At 40.4% G+C, this 15,399-nt stretch overlaps 1 pseudogene; it reads right to left on the minus strand.

Moving 5' to 3' along the window:
• Positions 1–406: 406 nt before the first annotated feature.
• On the minus strand, positions 407–15,153 carry LOC138071811 (importin subunit alpha-4 pseudogene; annotated as a pseudogene).
• Positions 15,154–15,399: the final 246 nt, after the last annotated feature.

Here is a 15,399-nt window from a genome sequence, read left to right on the forward strand (position 1 = left end):
TCGCTAGTGTTTCCCTTTGTATTGTCTTCCTCTATTTCTTTTCATTGATCACAGAGGAAGACTTTTTTACAATCTCTCCTTGGTATTTTCGGGAATAGCAAAGCTACCACCTCAGAATATTTTAAACTGGTTACTGCACTTGTCAGCATGTGGCAGCAGGGAACAGGGAAAATAGGGTAGTTGAGGTTGTTAAAGGAGAATTCTAAAACAGTTTAAGCAATCATATGCCTTTCTAGTCCATTTGATTAGTGACTTTTGGCATTTGCAGAATGATTGAGACATGGCTTGCTTTAGAAGCATCAAAACAAGGGGGCATGTATGTTTTGGAGCCTTTTCTAGTTGTTGTTTTTGTTACTTGGTAGCCATCTGGTGGTCCTTCACATTGATTGTGGGAATCATTCTGCACTCAATCGAACTCAAAAATAAATTCTTTTGTTTGAAGGTTGGCTGTTGGATCAAAGTTGTAAGTAACTCCTTGTGTTGCTTCACAATAAGGCTAGGATTTTCATCAATATCGTTGCCAGAGAAATACTGATCTATGATTTCAAATGCTAAATATATGTCTTCATTTTTATATTGCTGTAAAACTTCTCCAAACCACTGCATTATTTATTACTTCAGCTATCATGCTTGCTTCATCACTAGCCATTATAGACCATTTAAAACCACCTGAAAAACTTGAGAATCTTTTACTGAAAGTAAATTAGAGAAAGGCGGTATTATGCTGTACTCAACTTGATATTTTTTGCCACTTATTATTAAGTTGCTAATTGCCCCCAAAGCTCCCTTTTGTGTTCCAAAGTCCCCCTTAGCAAGCTGATAAATAATCATAGGATTAATCCAGCATCTATTACAGCTTGAACTTGTTGCTGGTTGCCTGCTGTAATGTTGGAAAGGAATCACACTGCTTCTTTATTTATCTTCTCCTTTGGAAGTGATAAGATATTTGGAAATGTGACAGGACATTGCAGTTGAGAACAACCTGGGTCTGCTCGTTGGCACCTGTCACTATGTTGCCAACTGCTCTGAGTGCTGCTGTTTGAACTTTCATTCCCTGATGGCTCAGAAGGGGAACAATAAATGCCACAGCCCTTGAATCAATAACCATCTGTATCTGCTCTTTAACTCCACCTATCAGATGTGACAGCACCCAAACAGTATTCACAAGAGTGTCTATGTCCATATGATATATTAAGACACACAATCCTGGCAAAATCTCCAGACTCTCTCCATAGGTGTTTGAGTCGGTCCTTATTTCTGCAGAGACTGAAAATAACCCATAAGACATTCCAAAAGAAGGTAATAGAAGATGGCAGAGGAATAGGATGGGGAGACCAATTTCTCCCCCACAAATTCATTTAAAGAACATTTAAACACTTAGTAAATTCCACAAAACAACTTCTGAATGCTGGCAGAGGACATCAGGCACCCAGAAAAGCAGGTAGTAAAAAATATAAAAGACAAAAAAGGAGACAAAAGAGGTAGGGATGGAGCTCCATCTTGAGAAGGGAGTCTTAAAAAGAGAGAAGTTTCCAAACACCAGGAAACACTCTCACTGCCGAGTGTGTGGCGAGCCTTGGAAGCACAGAGGGCAACATAACAGGGAAGAAAAATAAATAAATAATTAAAACCCACAGATTAGGAGCCCAATGGAAACTCCCCCAGTGGAGAAGCAGTGCAGATGCCTGCATCTGCCACTAGCAAGTGGGGACTGGGCAGGGAGGCGCAGGCTGTATTGCTTAGAGTAGGGACCAGGCCTGAATGCCCTGAGGGCAATCTGAAGGAACTAACTTGGGCTAGCAAACCAGACTGTGGGATAGCTACCACGCAAAAAGTCCTAACCTAAGACACCACCAGGCCCACACACAGAACAAAGGACTGAACAGAACTAGCTGGCTTCAGACCATCCCCCTCTGGTGACAGGCAGCCAGAGCCAGAAGAGGGCAACTGCAGCCCCAGAGAGATATTATCTACCAAACTGCAAGCAGGCTTCTTTGCTAACTAAGTCTTCCTGGGGTTCTGGACAGTCAACATTCGCCTGAGAAGGTGCACCAGTTGTACACCCAGAAAAATGAGTGGCAAGGATGGGGGAGGTGATAAGTCACAGTGACCGCACTCGCCAAACACCTCATCACCTGAGCTGCTCGGACCTAGGAAGGGTACAAAACGCAGGCCCAACCGAGTCTGCACCTCTGAGGACTACCCAAGTGCCTGAACCTGAGCAGCTTAGACCTGGGAGGTGCATGCAGCACAGGGCCAGCCTCGGATGGTTCCTGGCGGAGCAACCTAGAGCCTGAGCTGTGTGGCCAGAGAGGGCACACGTGCCATGAGTGGGGGCAGGCCCAGTGTGTCTGAGACACTGTGAGCACATGCCAGTGTTATTTGTTTGCAGTGTCCCTCCCTCGCCAGTGTGACTGAAAAAGTGAGCCTAAAAATATTGTCCACCACTGCCCCCCTTGTGTCAGGGTGGAAATCAGACACAGGAGACCAGCAAACAGAAGCTAAAACAGGGAACCACCTTGGAAGTGACCGTTGCAATAGATGAAAACCCTGTAGTTAGTACTGACTACATAAGAAGGGGCCTATAGATCTTCAGAAATATAAGCCGCACTAAGGAACTATCCAAAAATGAACTGACCCCACACTGCCCACAACAACACCAGAGAAAGTCCTAGATATAGTTTTACATTTTTATAATCATTGTTTTTTTCTTTTTTAAAAAAATTTTAGATCCTCTATTACTCCTTTAATTTTCATTTTTATAACCTACTATTACTTAAAAAAAACCCTATTTTTTTAGCAAACTTCATATATATATATATATTTAAATAATTTTTGTGAATTTTTTTCTTCTTCTTTTCTTTAATATTGTAATTTTCAAAATCCAACCTCTACTCTAGATTTTTAATCTTTACTTTTTGGTATATGTTATCAATTTTATACCTTTAAGAACCCAATCTTCAGTACCCATTTTTACTTGGAAGTGAGATTACTGGCTTGACTGCTGTCTCCCCCTTTGGAATCTCCTTTTTCTCCAGCAGATCGCATCTGTCTCATCCCTCTCCCTTCTCTTCTCTACCCAACTCTGTGAATCTCTTTGTGTTCCAGACGGTGGAGAACACTTAGGGAACTGATTACTGGCTGGATCTGTCTCTCTCCTTTTGATTCCCTCCTTTTATCCTCCTGGCCACCTCTGTCTCCTTCCTCCCCCTTGTCTTCTCTGTATAACTCCGTGAACATCTCTCAGCGGTCCAGACTGTGGAGCACACATAAGGAACTCATTACTGGCTAACGTGCTCTCTCCTCTTAATTCCACCTCATGTCATTTGGGTCAGCTCTAACTCCCTGCTCCCTCTTCTCTTCTCCATGTAACTCTGTGAACCTCTCTGGGTGTCCCTCACCTTGGAGAAACTTTTCATCTTCAACCTAGATGTTTTATCACTGGAGCTGTATAGGAGAAGTCTTGCGACTACTGTAAAAATAAGACTGAAAACCAAAAGCAGGAGGCTTAAGTCCAAATCCTGAGAACACCAGAGAATTCCTGACTCCAGGGAACATTAATTGATAGGAGCTCATCAAATGCCTCCACACCTGCACTGAAACCAAGAACCACCCAAGGCCCAACAAGTTCCAGAGCAGGACATACCATACAAATTCTCGAGAAACACAGGAACACAGCCCTGAGCTTCAATATACAGGCTGCCCAAAGTTACTCCAAAACCATCGACATCTCATAACTCATTACTGGACACTTCATTGCACCCCAGAGAGAATAAATTCAGCTCCACTCACCAGAACACTGACACAAGCTTCCCTAACCAAGAAACCTTGACAAGCCACCTGTACAACATCACACACAGCGAGGAAACTCCACAATAAAGAGAACTCCACAAAGTGCCAGAATACAGAAGGGCCATCCCAAACTCAGCAATATTAACAAGATGAAGAGACAGAGGTATATCCAGCAGGTAAAGGAACAGGATAAATGGCCACCAAACCAACACAAGAGGAAGAGATAGGGAATCTACCTGATAAAGAATTCCGAATAATGATAGTGAAAATGATCCAAAATCTTGAAATCAAAATGGAATCACAGATAAATAGCCTGGAGACAAGGCTTGAGAAGATGCAAGACAGGTTTAACAAGGACCTAGAAGAAATAAAAAAAAAGAGTCAATATATAATGAATAATGCAATAAATGAGATCAAAAGCACTCTGGAGGCAACAAATAGTAGAATAACGGAGGCAGAAGATAAGATCTGTGAAGCAGAAGACAGAATGGTAGAAATTAATGAATCAGAAAGGAAAGAAGAATAATGAATTAAAAGAAATGAGGACAATCTCAGAGACCTCTGGGACAATACTAAACTCTCCAACATTTGAATCATAGGAGTCCCAGAAGAAGAAGACAGAAAGAAAGACCATGAGAAAATACTTAAGGAGATAATAGTTGAAAACTTCCCTAAAATGGGGAAGAAAATAATCACCCAAGTCCAAGAAACCCAGAGAGTCCCAAACAGGATATATCCAAGGTGAAAAACCCAAAGACACATATTCATCAAATTAACAAAGATCAAACACAAAGAACAAATATTAAAAGCAGCAAGGGAAAAACAACAAATAACACACAAGGGGATTCCCATAAGGATAATAGCTGATCTTTCAATAGAAACACTTCAGGCCAGGAGGGAATGGGAGGACATACTGAAAGGGATGAAAGAAAATAACCTACAGCCCACATTACTGTACCCAGCAAAGATCTCATTCAAATATGAAGGAGAAATCAAAAGCTTTACAGACAAGCAAAAGCTGAGAGAATTCAGTACCACCAAACCAGCTCTCCAACAAATGCTAAAGGATCTTCTCTAGACAGGAAACACAAAAAGGGTGTATAACCTAGAATGCAAAACAATAAAGTAAATGGCAACGGGATCATACTTATCAAAAAACCAATACAATATTATAAAGTAATTAACCTTCAATTAAAATAAATAAATTTATATTTTTTAAAAATAATAATTACCTTAAATATAAATGGGTTGAATGCCTCAACCAAAAGACAAATACTGGCTGAATGGATAAAAAAAACAACTCCCCTATATATGTTGTCTACAAGAGACCCACCTCAGAACAAAGGACACATATGGACTGAAAGTGAAGGGCTAGAAAAAGATATTCCATGCAAATAGAGACCAAAAGAAAGCAGGAGTTGCAATACTCATATCAGATAATATAGACTTTGAAACAAAGGCTGTGAAAAGAGGCAAAGAAGGACACTACATAATGATCAGAGGATCAATCCAAGAAGAAGATATAAATATATATGCACCCAACATAGGAGCACTGGAACTCAGTTCAGTTCAGTTCGTTCAGTCCCTTAGTCGTGTCCGACTCTTTGCGATCCCATGAATCACAGTACGCCAGGCCTCTCTGTCCATCACCAACTCCCAGGGTTCACTCAGACTCACGTCCATGGAGTCAGTGATGCCATCCAGCCATCTCATCCTTTGTCATCCCCTTCTCCTCCTGCCCCCAATCCCTCCCAACATCAGTCTTTTCCAATGAGTCAACTTTTCGCATGAGGTGGCCAAAGTACTGGAGTTTCACCTTCAGTATCATTCCCTCCAAAGAAAGCTCAGGGATGATCTCTTTCACAATGGACTGGCTGAATCTCCTTGCAGTCCAAGGGACTCTCAAGAGTCTTTTCCAACACCACAGTTCAAAACCATCAATTATTTGGTGCTCAGCTTTCTTCACAGTCCAACTATCACATCCATACATGACTACTGGAAAAAACAGAGCCTTGACTAGACAGATCTTTGTTGGCAAAGTAATGTCTCTGCTTTTGAATATGCTATCTATGTTGGTCATAACTTTTCTTCCAAGGAGTAAGCGTCTTTTAATTTCATGGCTGCAGTCACCATCTGCAGTGATTTGGGAGCCCCCCAAAAATAAAGTCTGACTCTGTTTCCACTGTTTCCCCATCTATTTCCCATGAAGTGATGGGGCCAGATGCCATGATCTTCGTTTTCTAAGTGTTGAGCTTTAAATCAACTTTTTTACTTTCCTCTTTCACTTTCATCAAGAGACTTTTTAGTTCCTCTTTACTTTCTGCCATAAGGGTGGTGTCATCTGCATATCTGAGGTTATTGATATTTCTCCCCGTAATCTTGATTCCAGCTTGTGTTTCTTCCAGTCCAGTGTTTCTCATGATGTACTCTGCATAGAAGTTAAATAAGCAGGGTGACAATATACAGCCTTGATTTTCCTATTTGGAACCAGTCTGTTGTTCCATGTCCAGTTCTAACTGTTGCTTCCTGACCTGCATACAGATTTCTTAAGAGGCAGGTCAGGTGGTCTGATATTTCCATCTCTTTCAGAATTTTCCACAGTTTTTTCTGATCCACACAGTCAAAGGCTTTGGCATAGTCAATAAAGCAGAAATAGATATTTTCCTGGAACTCTCTTGCTTTTTCCATGATCCAGCAGACGTTGGCAATTTGATCTCTGGTTTCTCTGCCTTTTTTAAAACCAGCTTAAACATCTGGAAGTTCACAATTCACATATTGCTGAAGCCTGGCTTGGAGAATTTTGAGAATTAATTTAGTAGCGTGTGAGATGAATGCAATTGTGCAGTAGTTTGAGCATTCTTTGGCATTGCCTTTCTTTGTGATTGGAATGAAAACTGACCTTTTCCAGTCCTGAGGGCACTGCTGAGTTTTCCAAATTTGCTGATATATTGAGTGCAGCATTTTCACAGCATCATCTTTCATGATTTGAAATAGCTCAACTGGAATTGCATCACCTCCACTAGCTTCGTTCATAGTGATGCTTTCTAGCGCCCACTTGACTTTACATTCCAGGATGTCTGACTCTAGGTGAGTGATCACACCATTGTAATTATCTTGGTCATGAAGATCTTTTTTGTAAAATTCTTCTGTGTCTTCTTACCACCTCTTCTTAATATCTTCTGCTTCTGTTAGTTCCATACCATTTCTGTCCTTTACAGAGCCCATCCTTGCATGAAATGTTCCCTTGGTAGCTATAATTTTCTGGAAGAGATCTCTAGTCTTTCCCATTCTATTGTTTTCCTGTATTTTTTTGCGTTGATCGCTGAGGAAGGCTTTCTTATCCTTCCTATTCTTTGGAACTCTGCATTCAGATGCTTGTATCTATCCTTTTCTCCTTTGCTTTTCGCTTCTCTTCTTTTCACAGCTGTTTGTAAGGCCTCTTCCAACAGCCATTTTGCTTTTTTGCATTTCTTTTCCATGGGGATGGTCTTGATCACTGTCTCCTGTAAAATGTTATGAACCTCATTCCATAGTTCATCATGCACTCTATCTATCAGATCTAGGCCCTTAAATCTATTTCTCACTTCCACTGTATAATCATAAGGGATTTGATTTAGGTCATACCTGAATGGTCTAGCGGTTTTCCCTACCTTCTTCAATTCAAGTCTGAATTTGGCAATAAGGAGTTCATAGTCTGAGCCACAGTCAGCTCCTGGTCTTGTTTTCAGTGACTGTATATAGCTTCTCCATCTTTGGCTGCAAAGAATATAATCAATCTGATTTCGGTGTTGACCATCTGGTGATGTCCATGTGTAGAGTCTTCTATTGTGTTGTTGGAAGAGGGTGTTTGCTATGACCAGTGCATTTTCTTGGCAAAACTCTATTAGTCTTTGCCCTGCTTTATTCCACATTCTAAGGCCAAATTTGCCTGTTAGTCCAGGTGTTTCTTGACTTCCTACTTTTGCATTCCAGTCCCCTATAATGAAAAGGACATGTTTTTGTGGTGTCTGTTCTATAAGATCTTGTAGGTCTTCATAGAACCGTTCAACTTCAGCTTCTTCAGCATTACTGGTTGGGGCATAGACTCGGATTACCGTGATATTGAATGGTTTGCCTTGGAAACAAACAGAGATAATTCTATCATTTTTGAGATTGCATCCAAGTACTGCATTTCAGACTCTTTTGTTGACCATGTTGGCTACTTCATTTCTTCTGAGGGATTCCTGCCTGCAGTAGTAGATATAATGGTCATCTCAGTTAAATTCACGAATTCCAGTCCATTTTAGTTTGCTGATTCCTAGAATGTCGACGCTCAGTCTTGCCATCTCCTGTGTGACCACTTCCAATTTGCCTTGATTCATGGACCTGACATTCCAGGTTCCTATGCAATATTGCTCTTTACAGCATTGGTCCTTGCTTCTATCACCAGTCATATCCACAACTGGGTATTGTTTTTGCTTTGGCACCATCCCTTCATTCTTTCTGGAGTTATTTCTCCACTGATCTCCAGTAGCATGTTGGGCACCTATTGACCTGGGGAGTCCCTCTTTCAGTATCCCATCATTTTGCCTTTTCATACTGTTCATGGGGTTCTCAAGGCAAGAATGCTGAAGTGGTTTGCCATTCCCTTCTCCAGTGGACCACATTGTGTCAGACCTCTCCACCAGGCCCGCCTGTCTTGGGTGGCCCTACAGAGCATGGCTTAATTACATTGAGATAGACAAGGCTGTGGTCCTAGTGGGATTAGATTGACTAGTTTTCTGTGATTATGGTTTCAATGTGTCTGCCCTTTTGCAACACCTACCGTCTTAGTTGGATTTCTCTTACCTTGGACGTAGGGTATCTCTTCACGGCTGCTCCAGCAAAGCACAGCCACTGCTCCTTACCTTGGACATGGGATATCTCCTCACTGCTGACTCTCCCGACCTTGAACGTGGAATAGCTTCTCTAGGCACTCTGGCGCCTGCGCAGCCACTGCTCCTTGGACGTGGGGTCACTCCTCCTGGCTGCTCCCCCTGGCCTTGGCCGGGGGTAGCTCCTCTCAGCTGCTACTGTGCTTTTGCAGCCTGGCACTCTCCACCACTGTCCCTACCTTGGACACAGCGTAATTCCTCTCGGCTGCCACCCCTGACCTCGGACACGGGGTAGCTCCTCTAGGTCTGCAATATGTAAGATAAATGCTAACAAGTATGAAAGGGGAAATTAACAATAACACAATAATAGTGGGAGACTTTAATACCCCACTCACACCTATGGATAGATCAACTAAACAGAAAACTAACAAAGATACACAAACTTTAAATGATACAATAGACCAGTTAGACTTAATTGATATCTATAGGACATTTCACCCCAAAATAATGAATTTCACCTTTTTCTCAAGTGCTCACGGAACTCTCTCCAGGATAGATCACATCCTGGACCATAAATCTAGCCTTGGTAAATTCAAAAAACTTGAAATAATTCCAAGAATCTTTTCTGACCACACTGCAGTAAGATTAGATCTCAATTACAAGAGAAAAACTATTAAGAATTCCAACATATGGAAGCTGAATATCATGGTGCTGAATAATCAACAAATCACTGAAGAAATCAAACAAGAAATCAAAATATGCATAGAAACTAATGAAAATGAAAACACAACAAACCAAAACCTGTGGGACATTGTAAAAGCAGTGCTAAGGGGAAAGTTCATAGCAATACAGGCATACCTCAAGAAACAAGAAAAAAGTCAAATAAATAATCTAATGCTACACCTAAAGCAGCTAGAAAAGGAAGAAATGGAGAACCCCAGGGTTAGTAGAATGAAAGAAATCTTAAAAATTAGGGTAGAAATAAATGCAAAAGAAACAAAAGAGACCATAGCAAAAATCAACAAAGCCAAAAGCTTGTTCTTTGAGAGGATAAATAAAATTGACAAACCTTTAGCCAGACTCATCAAGAAACAAAGGGAGAAAAATCAAATCAATAAAATTAGAAATTAAAATGGAGAGATCACAACAGACAACACAGAAATACAAAGGATCATAAGAGACTACTATCAGCAATTATATGCCAATAAAATGGACAACATAGAAGAAATGGACAAATTCATAGAAAACAACTTTCCAAAACTGAACCAGGAAGAAATAGAAAATCTTAACAGACCCATCACAAGCATGGAAATTGAAGCTGTAATCAGAACTCTTCCAGTAAACAAAGCCCATGTTCAGACGGCTTCACAGCTGAATTCTACCAAAAGTTTTGAGAAGAGCTAACACATATCCTACTCAAACTCTTCCAGAAAATTGCAGAGAAAAATAGACTTACAAACTCATTCTATGAGGCCACCATCTCCCTAATACCTAAACCTGACAAGATGCCACACAAAAAAGAAAACTACAGGCCAATATCACTGATGAACATAGATGCAAAAGTCCTTAACAAAATCCTACCAATCAGAATCCAACAACACAATAAAAAGATCATACACCATGACCAAGTGGGCTTTATCCCAGGGATGCAAGGATTCTTCAATATCTGCAAATCAATCAATGTAATACACCACATTAACAAATTGAAAAATAAAAGCCATATGATTATCTCAATAGGTGCAGAGAAAGCCTTTGACAAAATTTAACATCCATTTATGATAAAAACTCCAGAAAGCAGGAATAGAAGGAACATACCTCAACATAGTAAAAGCTATGTATGACAAACCCACAGCAAACATTATCCTCAATGGTGAAAAATTGAAAGCATTTCCCCTAAAGTCAGGAACAAGACAAGGGTGCCCACTTTCACCACTACTATTCAACATAGTTTTGGAAGTTTTGGCCACAGCACTCAGAGCAGAAAAAGAAATAAAAGGAATCCAAATTGGAAAAGAAGAAGTAAAACTCTCACTGTTTGCAGATGACATGATCCTCTACATAGAAAACCCTAAAGACTCCACCAGAAAATTACTAGAGCTAATCAATGAATATAGTAAAGTTGCAGCATATAAAATCAACACATAGAAATCCCTTGCATTCCTGTACACTAATAATAAGCAAAAGAAAGAGAAATTAAGGAAACAATGCCATTCACCATTGCAATGAACAGAATAAAATACTTAGGAATATATCTACCTAAAGAAACTAAAGACCTATATATAGAAAACTATAAAACACTGGTGAAAGAAATCAAAGAGGACACTAATAGATGGAAAATTATACCATGTTCATGGATCTCAAAAATCAATATAGTGAAAATGAGTATACTACCCAATGCAATCTATAGATTCAATGCAATCCCTATCAAGCTACCAACGGTATTTTTCACAGAGCTAGAAAAAATAATTTCACAATGTGTATGGAAATACAAAAAAAAAAAAAACAACCTCGAATAGCCAAAGCAATCTTGAGAAAGAAGAATGGAACTGGAGGAATCAACCTGCCTGACTTCAAGCTCTACTACAAAGCCACAGTCATCAAGAAAGTATGGTACTGGCACAAAGACAGAAATATAGATCAATGGAACAAAATAGAAAGCTCAGAGATAAACCCATGCACCTATAGACACTTTATCTTTGACAAAGGAGGCAAAAAGATACAATGGATTAAAGACAATCTCTTTAACAAGTGGTGCTGGGAAAACTGGTCAACCACTTGTAAAAGAATGAAACTAGAACACTTTCTAACACCATACACAAAGATCAACTCAAAATGGATTAAAGATCTAAATGTAAGACCAGAAACTATAAAACTCTTAGAGGAGAACATAAGCACTCTGTGACGTAAATCACAGCAGGATCCTCTATGACCCACCTCCCAGAATATTGGAAATAAAAGCAAAAATAAACAAATGGGACCTAATTAAAATCAAAAGTTTTTGCACAACAAAGGAAACTATAAGCAAGGTGAAAAGACAGTCTTCAGAATGAGAGAAAATAATAGCAAATGAAGCAAATGACAAACAACAACTCTGAAAATATACAAGCAACCCCTGCAGCTCATTTCCAGAAAAATAAACGACCCAATCAAAAAATGGAACAAAAACTGAAATAAACATTTCTCCAAAGAAGACATGCAGATTGCTAACAAACATATGAAAAGATGCTCAATATCTCTCATTATCGGAGAAATGGAAATCAAAACCACAATGAGGTGCCATTTCACGCCAGTCAGAATGCCTGTGATCCAAATGTGTACAAGCAATAAATGCTGGAGAGGATGTGGAGAAAAAGGAAACCTCTTACACTGTTGGTGGGAATACAAACTAGTACAGCCACTATGGAGAACAGTATGGAGATTCCTTAACAAACTGGAAATAGAACTGCCTTATGACCCAGCAATCCCACTGCTGGGCATACACACCGAGGAAACCAGAATTAAAAGAGACACATGTACCCCAATGTTCACTGTAGCACTGTTTATATAGCCAGAACATGGAAGCAACCTAGATGTCCATCAGCAGATGAATGGATAAGAAAGCTGTGGTACATATACACAATGGAGTATTACTCAGCCATTAAAAAGAATACATTTGAATTAGTTCTAATGAGGTGGATGAAACTGGAGCCGATTATACAGAGTGAAGTAAGCCAGAAAGAAAAACATCAATACAGTATACTAATGCATATACATGGAATTTAGAAAGATGGTAATCAGTTCAGTTCAGTTGGTCAGTCGTGTCTGACTCTTTCTGACCCCATGAATCGCAGCACGCCAGGCCTCCCTGTCCATCACCAACTCCCGGAGTTCACTCAGACTCACATTCATCGAGTCCCTGATGCCATCCAGCCATCTCATCCTCTGTTGTCCCCTTCTCCTCCTGCCCCCAATCCCTCCCAGCATCAAAGTCTTTTCCAGTGAGTCAACACTTTGCATGAGTTGGCCAAAGTACTGGAGTTTCAGCTTTAGCATCACTCCTTCCAAAGAAATCCCAGGGCTGATCTCCTTCAGAATGGACTGGTTGGATCTCCTTGCAGTCCAAGGGACTCTCAAGAGTCTTCTCCAACACCACAGTTCAAAAGCATCAATTCTTCGGCGCTCAGCCTTCTTCACAGTTCAACTCTCACATCCATACATGACGGCAGGAAAAACCATAGCCTTCACTAGACAGAACTTAGTTGGCAAAGTAATGTCTCTGCTTTTGAATATGCTATCTAGGTTGGTCATAACATTTCTTCCAAGGAGTAAGCATCTCTTAATTTCATGGCTGCAATCACCATCTGCAGTGATTTTGGAGCCCCCAAAAATAAAGTCTGACACTGTTTCCACTGTTTCCCCATTTATTTGCCATGAAGTGATGGGGCCAGATGCCATGATCTTAGTTTTCTGAATGTTGAGCTTTAAGCCAACATTTTCGCTGTCCTCTTTCACTTTCATCCAGAGGCTTTTTAGTTCCTCTTCACTTTCTGCCGTAAGGGTGGTGTCATCTGCATATCTGAGGTTATTGATATTTCTCCCGGAAATCTTGATTCCAGCTTGTGTTTCTTCCAGTCCAGCGTTTCTCATGATGTACTCTGCATATAATTTAAATAAGCAGGGTGACAATATATAGCCTTGACATACTCCTTTTTTCTATTTGGAACCAGTCTGTTGTTCCACGTCCAGTTCTAACTGTTACTTCCTGACCTGCATACAGATTTCTCAAGAGGCAGGTCAGGCAGTGTGGTATTCCCGTCTCTTTCAGAATTTTCCACAGTTTATTGTGATCCACACAGTCAAAGGCTTTGGCATAGTCAATAAAGCAGAAATAGACGATTTTCTGGAACTCTCTTCCTTTTTTCCATGATCCAGTGGATGTTGGCAATTTGATCTCTGGTTCCTCTACCTTTTCTAAAACCAGCTTGAACATCAGGGAGTTCGCAGTTCACGTATTGCTGAAGCCTGGCTTGGAGAATTTTGAGCATTACTTTAGTAGCATGTGAGATGAGTGCAATTGTGCAGTAGTTTGAGCATTCTTTGGCATTGCCTTTTTTTTGGAATTGAAATGAAAACTGACCTTTTCCATTCCTGTGGCCACTGCTGAGTTTTCCAAATTTGCTGGCATATTGAGTGTAGCACTTTCACAGCATCATCTTTCACGATTTGAAACAGCTCAACTGGAATTCCATCACCCCCACTAGCTTTGTTTGTAGTGATGCTTTCTAAGGCCCACTTGACTTCACGTTCCCAGATGTCTGGCTCTAGATTAGTGATCACATCATCATGATTATCTGGGTCGTAAAGATCTTTTTTTGTACAGTTCTTCCATGTACTTCGTACAGTTCTTCCGAATATTGCCACCTCTTCAATGGTAACCCTGAATGCGAGAGAGCAAAAGAGACACAGATGTATAGAACAGTTTTGGACTCTATGGGAGAGGGAGAGGCTGGGATGATTTCGGAGAAAGGCATTGAAACATTTATAATATCATATAAGAAACCAATCTCCAGTCCAGGTTCGATGAAGGATACAGGATGCTTGGGGCTGGTGCACTGGGATGACCCAGAGAGATGATATGGGGAAGGAGGTGTGAGGAGGGTTCAGGATTGGGAACACGTGTACACTCGTGGTAGATTCATGTTGATGTATGGCAAAACCAATACAATATTGTAAAGTAATTAGCCTCCAGTTAAAATAAATAAATTAAAATTAAAATTAAAATTAAAATAAAACCCCATCCTGGCAGAACTTAACTGTGTGCTGATCACGAGCATCAGACCCCAGACTAAAATAAACAAACAAACAAACAAAAAAATCCAGAAGAAGGCAATAAGAATGGAGGGACTGATGAAGGACAGAAGCGTTTTGACAACTCTCAGTGAACATGACATAATCTCTACTCTGAGGATCATCACCTACAATATTTCCCAAAGCCCATACTGCTTGCTCACAAACATTTTGATGTGGCTGAAATAAGTCTTAGAAAAAGAGGTACAGCATTAAACTGTATGATAGTTTGAGTCTGTGCAGAATTTCCTGATGCTATATTAGTTAACATTTATACAGCTTCAGACTGTAATGAAGGATTATCATCCCTTTCTAGACACTTCACTAGAATTGTAACATCCAAGGTTTTATTAGGTCATCACCTGGTGGATTTCTGTCACTGGATAAAAGTTTTCTTGCAACCTGTATAGCACTCAACTGGGCCACTGAGTATTTATCATTTGTGGCATTCTGCATTATAGCTTCTAGTATTATACAGTGTGCTTTAAAATCAGCATCAACATCTGAATCTTCTAAATTTTCTTCTTGGGGAACATTTCGTTTTTTCAGTAATTGTTCATCTCTTTTGTTCTTTTGCAGTTGAACAGTCATTTCATTTTTGTATCTTCACATTGTCCACATCATGGCCCTTATTCTTAAAGCTCTTGATGAGGTGGTTCTCCAAGCTGGGGTTCTCAATCATGGCTGTTTGCTGGCTCCAGCTGCAGCTGTGTCACAGCAGTAGTGGAGGCAGTGAGTCTCAGTAAGGGAAGGGGAGGTGGAGGGCAAGAGTGGAAGAGAGGGAAATGGGGAGAGGAGCGCATATTACTCTATGCTGCCAAGCACTGGCAGCAGTCTTTGAGTGGTAAAAGCTCATGCTCCCACTGTGGGATCCTGGTCCCTGGTTCTAGAGGGAGCAGAGAGGACCTTATTTTCAAAGTATTATATG

This window comes from Capricornis sumatraensis, chromosome X (genome assembly GCF_032405125.1).
Source record: "Capricornis sumatraensis isolate serow.1 chromosome X, serow.2, whole genome shotgun sequence".
NCBI lineage: Eukaryota > Metazoa > Chordata > Mammalia > Artiodactyla > Bovidae > Capricornis > Capricornis sumatraensis.